Here is a 12592-nt window from a genome sequence, read left to right on the forward strand (position 1 = left end):
AAAACTCACACATAAAAACAAAAAATAATTAACAACAAATGGCCGCTATCTTTCTGCTAACATACAGTTATTGCCAAGAGCCACAGACATGCGAATAGTAATTAGCAACGATGTCATAATTATAAACCCTCAAACAACATGAACGGAGCAGCTCAGAATGTTTAAACATGTATTTTATCACTCATCATCAAAAAACAAATGCACCGTAACCTCACAGCAGATTACATTTGGGTATTTTTTCATAAACTGTGATACAACATGATAGCAGCATAATGTATTATATAATATAATCAACAAAAAGAACGCTGAACTGTAATGTCTAAGAAAGAGTATTGAATCTGAAAATCACACTAACAATACCATAGTCGGACAATTCTTGGTCAACAAATACAAAGCTGCGAAAACCACAAGGAAAATGTGCCAGAAAGTAGCATGTTACATATCATTTACTTTGATAACCTTCTCATTCATTTAAAAAAAAAAAAAAAACTAACCGAATTGGTCTTTGAAGGCTTAGATTGTGATGAGTAGAAATCTCAACCAGGCAAGGAAGCCAGATTTTGTCAACTGAGCTTTTTCTGCAATCCAATCACTTGACATTTTTAATAGGCGTCTATGCCAGTTGATTTACGGCGAAGGATAGACATACTAAACTGCTTTATAAACACAGTAGAAGTGAAAGAATAAAGCCAGTTTCATAACCTTTAGAAAACTGTAATTAATGAGCTGTCTCAAAAACGACTTTTAACTTTAATCCTCGTCTTTGTTATATATATTTTTTGGTCTAGCAAGGATGATGGATTTAAGGTGTGTGTTTGACGGTGGGAGCAAATACGCAAGGCAAATAAACGCACCCTCACCATTTGGATCACTAAGTAAGTCAGTCAGTAATTCATTGTGGTAGTGCTGATGCATGAATGTCAGGTGGGTGGTTATTTGTCAATACTGCAAGCCTCGTCTTGCCACCTGCCTGCAGACTTTTTACTGTATATCGCTCATCACTCGACTGCGCTGCAGGCAAAGAGAATCGAGAGCATTCATGTTTTGAGATGATCTTGGTGCTCCTCTAACACGAGTGTTTGCCTTTCACAAGAAATTGGAGGCGGTGCGTGGTAGGGGGGGAGGGTTGAGTCAAAAATCTGACAAATTGCTGAAAATTGCCTTCCCACAGTCATTCCTGTTTGGACACACTTGGCACATCTGGTTGTGATCTGGCCACAAAAGAGGGCTCGGCTCACAGAGTGGTGCCACATATTATCCACTCTTTCTCCACCTTCTGGTTTTGTTTGCAAACGCACTGACACTCACCCCCTAAGCATCGTCTACCCTCTCTGCCCCTGTGCGGTATGGTGCTTGGCAGTCGTTACGCCAAAGCATTCCTGAGCTCCTCTCCCAACTTTAGGGGTATCAGTGGCTCATAATCGAGGTGTCTGCAAATATGAATTCAGCGCTGTCACATTGCGAGCAGGATTTGTCTCAGGGGGCGGCGGTTGCTACCCGCCAGTGTGACAACTTCAAACAACCCTCAAAAGATAAAATGTCAGTGTTTGGTATACTTGCATGAACATGTACTGGTACACTGATGCATTGACACAAGGCTTTCCCTGGAGGCGTTCTTTAAATGTAAATATATAATGCCATTAATTGGCCATTAATGTCATGAAAGTGACGTGATAGACTCAATGGTCTTTTACATTAGCCCCTTTTTGGGATGACAAGTCAACAAGACAACTTTTTTTACATTGGAGATTGAGGCAGTCAAACATAGCTCATTTAGCCAGTGGGAACGCAAGATGGCCGCCGCGCCTGCTAATAGTTTGTCAAGACCGAAATTCCTTGCAAATGGAGCAGGCGCATAACACAAACCAAAGTTCTGTTCAAAGGAGGTACCCCGATTACACGTATATATGGCCAAGTACTCAGGTTAGAAAATTAGTCAAACTTGTTTTTTAAAAAACCTAATTATGGACATATTCAGGTTTTTGCAAGTGTTTTGCAACACGGCCTTTCAAAACCGGAATATCGACTGCATGTAAACATAGTCAATGATGATGCCAACATGGAGTGATGTAACAGGCTCAAGCTTACCTCAACAGATGATACGGCACCAGTGAGTTTAGGATCTTACTAAAGGATTCTTTGAAAAGAGAGAAGAAAAACCAGGAATCAAACATGGAAAACATCCAATCACAAAGCAGCCACTCTAGTACGGGAGTTTCAGCAATAGCTACAACTTGGTGACTCTGTGGATCAATGCAGTGAACAAAACCATGACACTTAACCACCTTAACCAAAAACATTTAAAACTCATAAGTATAACCACAACTACAACATATTTTTAGCCATGACAATAAAGAACACCAAAAATAAAACCTTGGCAACAGCCACGATAAGACCGTGACTACAACCGCGACCACAACCAATAATACTACTAAAGCCCTTAAGAACATTGACTTTAAACTCTTCACAGAGAATCCCAGAATTCCCAGGCTCACAAAAAACTTTACTGCATGCAACAAAAGAGAGAATGACGGGCTAAAAGTATAACTACAGTATATCCTAATTCCATCACCACCCCTAAAGCCTTGTCCTAACCCTCAAAAAGCAATTTAAACTTGGACCTCGAAGAGCTGTCGAAACCCTTACAAGTACAATGCGACCTTGGATTTCAGAACCCCGTATATACTTTGTAGTTATGTGACTCAGATGAGTGTGTGTTGCAGGGAGGCATCATTCTGCCTATTATAAATCCTCACCTCATTGTTTCAAAGGAGTTTTGAGTAATATGCATTCTCTGGACAACATCTGCTCAGATGATGACTGCATGATTTCTAGGTCAGTACTACCCATTTTATAATGTCCTGAGTGAAAAACACATGACATGAATAGACGAAACCTGCTGCGCTTGCTTAAATGTGTCTGGGGAAGGATCCTGCTAATCCCCTTCATAAAAAAAAAAAAAAACAAAAAAAAAAAAAAAAACAAAAAAACTGCTTTAGTGATAGTTCGTAATACAGACGACAACCAACTTTCCTGCAGATGAATCAATGCATCAATGAACATATTCTAGAATGTATAGGAGGTGTGGCCATGGATAAATATTTGCAGCCTTGTCAGTCATGCAGCTGCGAGTTGGGAAGAGAAAAACGAGGTACACAGCTGCACACCGAGGCCTCGGCTTCTCAAGTTGCTTATGCCTCAATTTCCTGCACCCCCCCCCCGAACCAAGCACGCCTTATTAGACCTCCCCCTTCCTTAATTATCTATGATATCACCTCCACATTGTGCTTAAAGGTGGTCCCCGCTTCCCTTGTCATCCCAACTGGTGCCACCAGTTGGTGTTTACTCAAGAACCGGTTCCTCTGTTCCTGTCCGTCTTTCTGTCCATTGACCACTATCGCCACATCTGCTTCAGTTTTGACTTCCCCCGCTTTGTTTGTCCATCTGTATTTGTGTTTCTTCCCCCCCTCTTTTTCCTCTGTCCCCCATCAGTAAAAGGAGGCTGAGGAATGATCACTCAGGCTTTGATGCCGCTGGCCCCTGCCCTGGCTTTCCACCGTATGAGGGTCCGAGCAATTACCAAAGCGCTCCTAGCTGAATGTGATTATTCTAAAATACTCCTGTTAGGATTAGGTGGAAAATGAAGGGGGAGGAGGAAGTGAAGGTTGAAGGAAATGAGGGGTATTTTATGGATGTGAAGCGAATACATAGCAGATAAAGCTTTATAATGAATTTTAATAGAACCAAATGACATAATACTAAAAAGCACAGAGTATTACTGTATATTTTCTGCTTCTAGGTAGTATAAGAGTCTAAATGTGGGGCAGCAACTGTGTGTAAATGCTGGATAGATGGAATTCTCACTTCGTCCACCCGATTGTGTTGAAAGAAATTCACACAGGATGCTGGGTCAGCTGTTTGGAAGCTAGCACAGTTCAAGCAATATCCTGCTTCACTGGGTTATGCATAAAAGGCACAGGCAAATGCCAGATCTGTTACAGCTCTGATGCGGCGATTGTGCGGGACCCTTGTGCGAAAGTGGCTAATGATACACAACTGGCGGGTAAATGCTGAAACTCACTCGTTTATACAGCACTACTGCAAATTGAAACAACTGGGATGGGGAATAATTGCATCCATTTTACTCCAAACAACGTCTTATCCCAGCTAATAGATGACTTGGTGCAACATTTTCTTTAATGGCACTGTATTTCAATGAGAAGTAATAGGAACACTGTCTGCTCTTACATGGAATATCTTTCAAATTTGCCATGGATTCATGTTAACTCTTGCATTGAAACCATGGCAGCAACTTGGCCATTCCTCAGTGGAAGAGGTCTGTGGGGAATAATCTTCTCACAATGAGTCAGCTCATCACACTGATTACGCCCTGGATGCTCAGAGGTGCATGTAATTTGTGAAACGGGCTGCTGAGAGCGGCGACGCCACCGCTGTCTCTTACTGCAGCTGGCCACCGATACTCAAGCCAGGTTGGCACCTTGATGGGGTGACACCATTATTTGAGAGGATGATTCTACTGTTTCGGTTGTCCATAAAAGGTAGCACAATCAATGGGCAAGAAATCCCTCTGACATATGATCTGTTCGATGACTGAATCGGCAAAGCTAAAGGCTTTTCTATAGAGAATTCAAATAATTGGAAAATCAGAGCCTTAACAGTCCGTTTATCCGCCTTTTGCATGTTGAAAAGCGACACATGCTTTCAACACAACAACGTGGAAGAAGTGAGTGTCTAACGACTGTTCCATCTCTGATCCAAACTCTGAAGACATCTAAATTGCCGGATCAACTTTACCCTAACTCAATTTGGTGTCAGCGCCATTTATATAGCACAGCAGCATCAAACAAGAGCTAGTGACTTGTGACTCACTTTGGTCATACCATCAAAGTTATTGCTTTTGTACCCTTGAGTTTTACAGCTTGGCAATATCCCTGTACCTAAAAGGATACTTGGAGTCCAATATCTGGCTCTAATGGGTAGAATCGGCACAGAAATGGACTAGAGTGCAAACTGTAAGGTGGGAAATAATGTATTATATTTGGAAACAATTTTTCACAACTATAATCCTTTCCAGTGTCAAAATTTTAAAACAATTTGCAGCCATAAATGTGTAAAAAAAAATCCTAACAGTCATAGTTTAAAGTAAAATCTAAAAACAATAAAACACTAGTCTGACTTGATGAACTAAGTCCTTGAATATTTTGTGCAGGTTTACCGCATTTTCTCCAAATATTTCTGTTTTTCCAAATTAGTTTTCTCAAATTTGGACAACCTCAGAGATGTTTAAATTTAAATAATTCACTTTCCTGTTTCCGCGGATGAATCTAGGACTGTCAATCATAGGGCACATAGAGACAATTTTTGGATCCCAAACATCAGCCATGTTTTACCACAAAACCACCAAGATTCGAACCCATAACAGGACACACCCGCCCCAACTTATTTTCATGCAACCTTTCCATCCTCAACCAATGCTACATGGATGAGCACACTCATTTGAAACAAAAGAAAACCTGCCCCCAACATTGTAGCTCAGGCCGGCCGCCACCCGCCTCGCACCTGCTTTGTGCCATGAGAGGAGGCAGCAACTGCTTGCATATTTGTCAGACAGCACAACAAGGCATGCGATGCAGCACAACGTGTCGTGTGGGCACGGATGTACAAGAACGCGCCGGTGCATGCGGCACGCGGCCGCCGCTCGATTTAACCTTCCGCCGAATGCCACCGCGACGCCAGCCAGACTTTGTGTGGCCGCATACCGCCGAGAAGAAGATATGGAAAAAATCTGCGGCCTAGTAAATCTTGGGAGATTACGTGGCTCCTCTCAGCTCTGGCCTCAGTAATGCCCCCTAAATCCTACTGTGCCATGTCGCTGCAATTTGTAACTTTTATCTCCAGCAAAGAAATGAATCTCTGTGCCCACTTGTTGATGGGACGTGTGTGCGTGCCTTAAACATTCCTACACGTGTTTGTGTGTTGGTAAAAGATAGGCGAGGCATGGGAGAGGGGATTACACGTCGGAATAGCAATGGATCAACTGAAACACAACATTGGCTTGATTTTTTAATTGCCTCTCGCCTGCGATGAATGGCCCCCGCAGCTGTCTTCGTGAACAGCTGCTTGCCTAAAACGTTTGGACGGAACACACTCTGGGAGTGGGGTGGAAAGAACAATGCTGCATGAATCATAGGCAGGCGCTGAGTTTTTTTTTTTTTCTTCTCAGTTTTACAACACGTTCAAGGAAAAAAGAATCACTTTTTGTTTGACGCTCGCATCTGTTCCATTTCCCTGGGCGCTTGCAAAGACACATTATGTATGCAGCAACATGAATTCATACATAAAGTGAAATGATACAATGTCTCCTTTTTCCCCTTTCAGCTTGGAATTTGTGAGTTTACTAGTTGAATTTATCGCCGTTGGAAGAAGCAGGGGGTCTGAAAAGATCCGATGGTGCAGTAGGTTTGGATATGCTGCACGTTTTTCAGACTTGAATTCAGCAGTGTTGTTTTGCTCTACCCCCCTTCTCGCTCTGCCCCGAGGCCTTGTGGCAGACTTCTCTGCATCCATAAATCACCAGAAACGCAGTCTTATATCAAGCAGCGAGCGAGCGTGTCGATCTCACAAAGTTAATTGCATTCACATCTTCAAGTTGTGTTTTAACCATCCAAAAACGAGAAGACATACATTCTCTCAGAGAATAAAAGTACAGTCAAACACACGAAAGCTTATAAAATTGATTTAAGATTCTTCTATTTGTTTTCAAATCTCTCAATTGTCTTGCCCCACCTTATCTCGCTGAGCTCTTGCACCCTTACACACCTGCCCGGTGCCTCAGATCAGCAGACCAGACTCAATTGGAGGTACCGAGGGCTAAGTGGAGGCTTAGAGGAGATCGAGCCTTTGGAACGACCTTCCACAAAATATTAGGCAATCTCCCTCTTTAGCCTCTTTTAAAACACGTCTGGATTCTTTGGCTTTTGGCGCACCATGAGATTTGTTTTGGGTGTTTTGTGGTGTGTATGAATTTGATGTTTCGTCTACTTATTTATGCATTTATTTATTTACTCACCTACTTCTTATTAATTTACTGATGTAAAATGTAAAAAAAAAAAAAAAAAACTTGCATATGCATTTCAAAATGTTTACTTTGTTCTTGTTTTGTTACCTTATTCTTTACTGCACAACCGATTTTTAAGTTTATGTACAGTATTTTGTATACATCAATGCTTTATAAATAAAGTTGAGTTGAGTTGAGTAGTGTTTTATACTATTATTGCCTTTATTGGACCCTCTAATTTAACCAACTGTTTTGTTGGATATTCTCTGATGCGTATCTGGCATTTTAGTCACATATGTTTGTGATGTGGACCAAAAGATGGACTGAATGAAAATGCAGAGTTATAGACATTAGCCCCTTGCGCTAGCTGCTGACTGGCTCGCTTCCATATGCTAATCAATTGTCATCAAATGGTAGAGCGTTATTATACTGTGTATGTGTGAGCCCGCCTTTGTCATTTAAGTTGAGAGAGTGCTTCATGAGTATTTATGTGTTATCGTTTGAATGAATAAGTTCATAACTTCTAGTGTTTACAAAAAATATGGGAAATGTTTTATGATGCATTGGCGACAGTTTGGACTCTGGCAAATGACCTCGGAGGTACCACTGTATAATATATTGGATGCATTTATAGGCTATGTTTGGGTGATTGTTTCCAATTGGTACAATTTCTTTTTTTTTTATGCTGTAAAAGTGGAGGGACAAATGGAGGTGGGGCTCGGGGGTTGGATGCGGATCAACAGACAGACCTCTCGTTCAATCACGTTGCACACATGCTCGGCTTACACTGGGGCCAGCCAGCCACCGCGCTCCTCTGTTTGTCCGATGGAATTTGTAGAGAATACAGGACGCTTTCCAAAAGTGACATATGCTTTCAAGCCTTCCAATAATCTATAAACCCCAAGAAGCACAAATGTAGCCATGTGTGCGTGTGCGCGGTTCTGTTGTTTGCAAGCATGCGACGATCTGATTAATGTGCTTCAATCTTTTTTCCATTCGGTGCGAAGCGCCCAACCCAGATATGTTGGAATTAGGCCTCATCGCTCACTACCATCCTACTCTAATCAAAGTGCCGATTCTTGAAACAGACAGCTGCTGTCATGTGCCTTGATTCCAATGGCTCTCTGTCCCACTGACTGTCCTAGTACTTAGTTGACCAGCAGAGGTTGTCGGGGAACGAGGGGCGAACGGCGTCTGCCAATAGAAACTGCTGTTCGAGAGCGACGCTTCAACTCGCATATAGCAGCGTATACCAAAAACAGGTACGTTGTATATTATCTTCTTTCTCAGCATTACATCTGAAGATGCTCATTGAGTAAATAATTGTCAGCGATCAGTCACTGATGACTGGATAGTAATGCTAAAAATTGGCACAAAAATGGTCTGGAAATCACGTGTAAAAAACAGACCAAGAAAAAAAAACTATCCTTTTAGAGGGTGGCTGAAACTAGCAGAAGTGTCTGTTTTCCACCCCTGAGCTGAATGGACCAATGTAACTTTATATTTACATATTTTCCAAATAACTGTAAGAATATCTGCTATTTTTTTTCTATGCAGAAAACATATTTCCCAGCATTGCGCATTGTTCATTCACTCTATAACAGTTCTGAGTGCATCCCAATGAGCCAAGTCGGCTGGTAATGCCGCACACGCTTGCCGCGTTCCTCCGCATTTAACATCCTAAAACCAAGTCAAGCTAGAGGTAACATTCCCTGAATGCCTTCTTGGGCTAAAACCTTTAGAGATTAAAGTGGCTAAATATATATCTATCCTGCAGTGAGTTATTGTCTGCCCATCTATTTGTGGTGCGGGCTAATTCTCTGAGTGGGCATACCAGCTGTTGCATACTAACTACAGATCGGGCTTACGCATTACTCATATTGTAAAAAATGCACATTTAAACTAAAGAGTGGCAAAATGACCATTGCTGGAATCACACTAATTGCAATATAGGAAAGTAGTACAGTACTGATTCCTGGGTGGTCAGTACAATATAGCTCAAATGCTAATATCTTGGCATCTATGACAAAAGAACTGAGTTTACATTGTAAAGTCAGCTGTAAGAAGAGACTCACCTCTCAAGTACATACAAGAAACTTACTGGTTTAACTATTTTATTATGTTCTATGGAACATGTAGAATGTAGAAAAGAAAAGGTGAGGATTTTGTAGCCTTACATTACAATTTTTAGGTTAGACTTAGACTTACATTTAAGGATACAAGATGGAGGTGGCGCTTAACCATCAAAACACATGCACACAAACACAAGGCCAGCCCGATGAGGTCAAAGTTCAAATGGGCCTGAACTCCCCTCCCACCCCTTGAACTGAGAACATCACAGGTCCCTCTGTGTGCTGCTCTGCATTTATTTTACTCATCATCCCTCATCAGGTCTGTGTGACCCCATCACCCCTGAGCTAGGGTTACCTTGTCAGTTGACTGTCTCTTCGCGTGCACGGATCTTGAAGCAGCGTCAACGGTTACTCTGAGGAAAGGAAAAAGAAGGAGGAGTCACGGAAAAATAGAAACAAAACCCCACACAAATTCGTTTCGACTTCCTATTTTTGTTCAAACTCCCGTTTGCTTGATAGGAGTAATTAACAGGAGTCATTTTTTGAATGGAAAAAATATATTTGCATACATGTTTTACTCAGTAAATAGAATAGAATGCTGTGTTAGCTTCTGTGCTAGAAGCTTGATAATAGGTTGCTATATGCTAGTCATTCAAAATAGTAGCGTATGTAGTAGGGGTGGTAAAAAAATCGATTTTTGGTAATATATCGTGATATTGCATCGCGCAATTCTCGAATCGATTCAATAGGCAGCTGAATCGATTTTTAAGCATCCATTTTGATGGAAAAATATTCAACAAAACATCATACTTAGGGTCAGTTATATTGTTTCTTCTTCTAACTTCTGCTTAAACATGTTGCTAGTGATAATGCTGAAATTAATGTGTTCTATTTTGGACATTCCACTGTTCTAATTGTTTACTCAAAGGAGAAGGCCCACATTAAAGCGCAAACAAACTGCTTGGATACCTGTTGAGGGGTACTTATCAAAACACTACAGTCACCCGCCCACTCCCTTGTCTGTGCTGTCAGCCATCATTCGGGGTCCTGTAAGTGGGATCCTTGAGAGGAGATGCTATCACCGTTAGCCCGTATGCATTCACGCCGCAGTTGCCCTTATCTCTGCCGAGATAACAGATCTCCTCGACAGGCGAGAGACCCGAACCAGACTGACACACACTCACTTTCTGAACCTGCTATCTCATTCCTCGTCTCAGCCTTTTCATTTCAGAGTTTCTTCGACACAAACAAAACAGCCCAATTTGTTGCGCTTCCTGTTTAAAATTCAATAAGACTGTCCTCTTGTAGCTGAGGCGGCAAAGGGCGCGTGCTGCTACGTGATTGCGATCTCTGATGTCGGCCCGCGGCACAAACGTAACACGCCTCAGAGTTGACGGTTCTGGATGAGCATGAAATGGAGCAAAGTGTCGGAAGCAGGATAGATCAACAATTTGCTGAGACAATTTCCATTTTTATCACTTTGAATACTTTGCATTTCCTGGTAAACAATATTGTTGAAGGTTTAAGCGGCCGTGTAAACACGCAGCAAGAACGGACAGGTCGCTGATGTACAATTGAGCAGAAACCTTGTCAACATAAAAACAAATATATTTTGAGACATTTAGACATCTTAAGACAAAACTGGTGAGGCGCACGAAAGATAGCAGCACTTATTGGGGCACGTAAACAGTCGCTCAAATGTATGGACAGACAATGACGGGGTTGTCAACTTTTGACCAAACTTTGGAGTGAGACATCGGTCGGTCCCCGGCCAGATGGGCCAAGTTATGGTGTGGGTACCAGATGTGATGGGGATGCAAAATTGGAACAGGGTCCTTCGGTGGCCTGCACGCCATCCGATAATGTTATGCTACCAGTCAGAAACCTGAACAATGACTATGTTTTACATGCAGTCAATATTCGGGTTAAGGTCAAAATTCTGGTTTCTGAAACATTCGGGATAACCCGTTTACATCAATCAATCAAAATAGATTTATATAGCACCTTTCATACATTCAAATGCAACTCAAAGTGCTGGACAATTAAAACATCCATAATACAATCAAAAGAAAAAGCCATCCCTTCCCCCCATATCCCCATGATCGTACCCATAGACACATACGCAAACCACAACATGGCGGGGCACAGAGGAACCCTGTGAGGAAAGGCACCCAGGAGGAGTTCATCCACACTGAGAGGAATGACGGCCAACCACCACAGGGAGGAATGCCATCCCAGAGACCATCGGCCCACAGTGACCACAGCCCACTCCAAACAACCTGAAGCGAGCCAAAGCTCCCCGGGGCCAAGGGGCCCCCGGGACAACCGCCCGCCCGCAGGAGAAGAACAGCCATCCCTCCCAGTGTAGAGGCTCCCCTATGAGAAAACACTGGAGCTAAAAACTTAGTAACTACCAAATAAAGACATTTAAACACTAAAACAAAACAGTTCAACACTAGGAAAATAAATACATAAATATATAAAAAATAAAAAACAAAAACAGAGCTAAACGACAATATAAATTCAAATAGCTAAATAAATAAAAGCGGTTAAAAAGAAAAGAGATCAATCAAATGCCAAACTAAAAAAGTGAGTCTTGAGCCTCATCTTAAAAACATCAATAGTCTCTGCAGACCTGATGCTCTCCGGCATGTTTGACCGGACAGAGTTACTCCCGTATACATGGCCATTGTGCTCAATTGGAATACCCCGTTGAAAGTGCAGCGCACAGACAGCATTAAGCAAATACGTAGATGTCATTTCCGCTTTTTAACCTTCTACATTCAGTGAAAGGCATTATATTGAACGTAGTACGTCACTCACCACACAAAATAAAGTAGTCGGTTTCCTCCTTGCTTCAAAAGTGTGGTTCTGCGTCGTCATGCTTGTTTACCTCTGCTTGAGTACTTCTGGAGGACTTACATACACATATGTGTGTATCGATACTGTGTGGAGTTTTCATTGTAGAAACAGAAAATATGTGAAGACGGGGATGCGCAGAAGGCAAACCAATCAAGGTATTCCGAATGTGTGAACAAGCATTCTAGTTACGAAAAGGGTAAAACAGGAGTCTTATTTGATTTTTTAAAAATCCAACAAGAGCATGTTTGGAATTTTGCACAACCTGAATATTGCCAATATTATAAGTTGTGTGCCCCAGGTTGTGTTCTTTGGACACATTCAATTTAGTTTCAACTGCACTTTCATTTTGCATAACTTGTAATATACAGCACAAACAAAATTGTTTACTATTATTTCATGAGTGTATACAAATAAAGCCCCCCCACCCCACATCTGTCGTGGAGTAAATAAACATGCCAGCCGCTATGTATATAAATAGAGTATAAACATACTGAGGGCACGGCGCGTAATGTCAGCACAGTTGCACGTTGTGACAGTCCCGAGCCGGCGGTGCTTTTCAGGCCCTGTCCACCAGACCACA

This window comes from Festucalex cinctus, chromosome 10, assembly GCF_051991245.1.
Source record: "Festucalex cinctus isolate MCC-2025b chromosome 10, RoL_Fcin_1.0, whole genome shotgun sequence".
Taxonomy (NCBI): domain Eukaryota; kingdom Metazoa; phylum Chordata; class Actinopteri; order Syngnathiformes; family Syngnathidae; genus Festucalex; species Festucalex cinctus.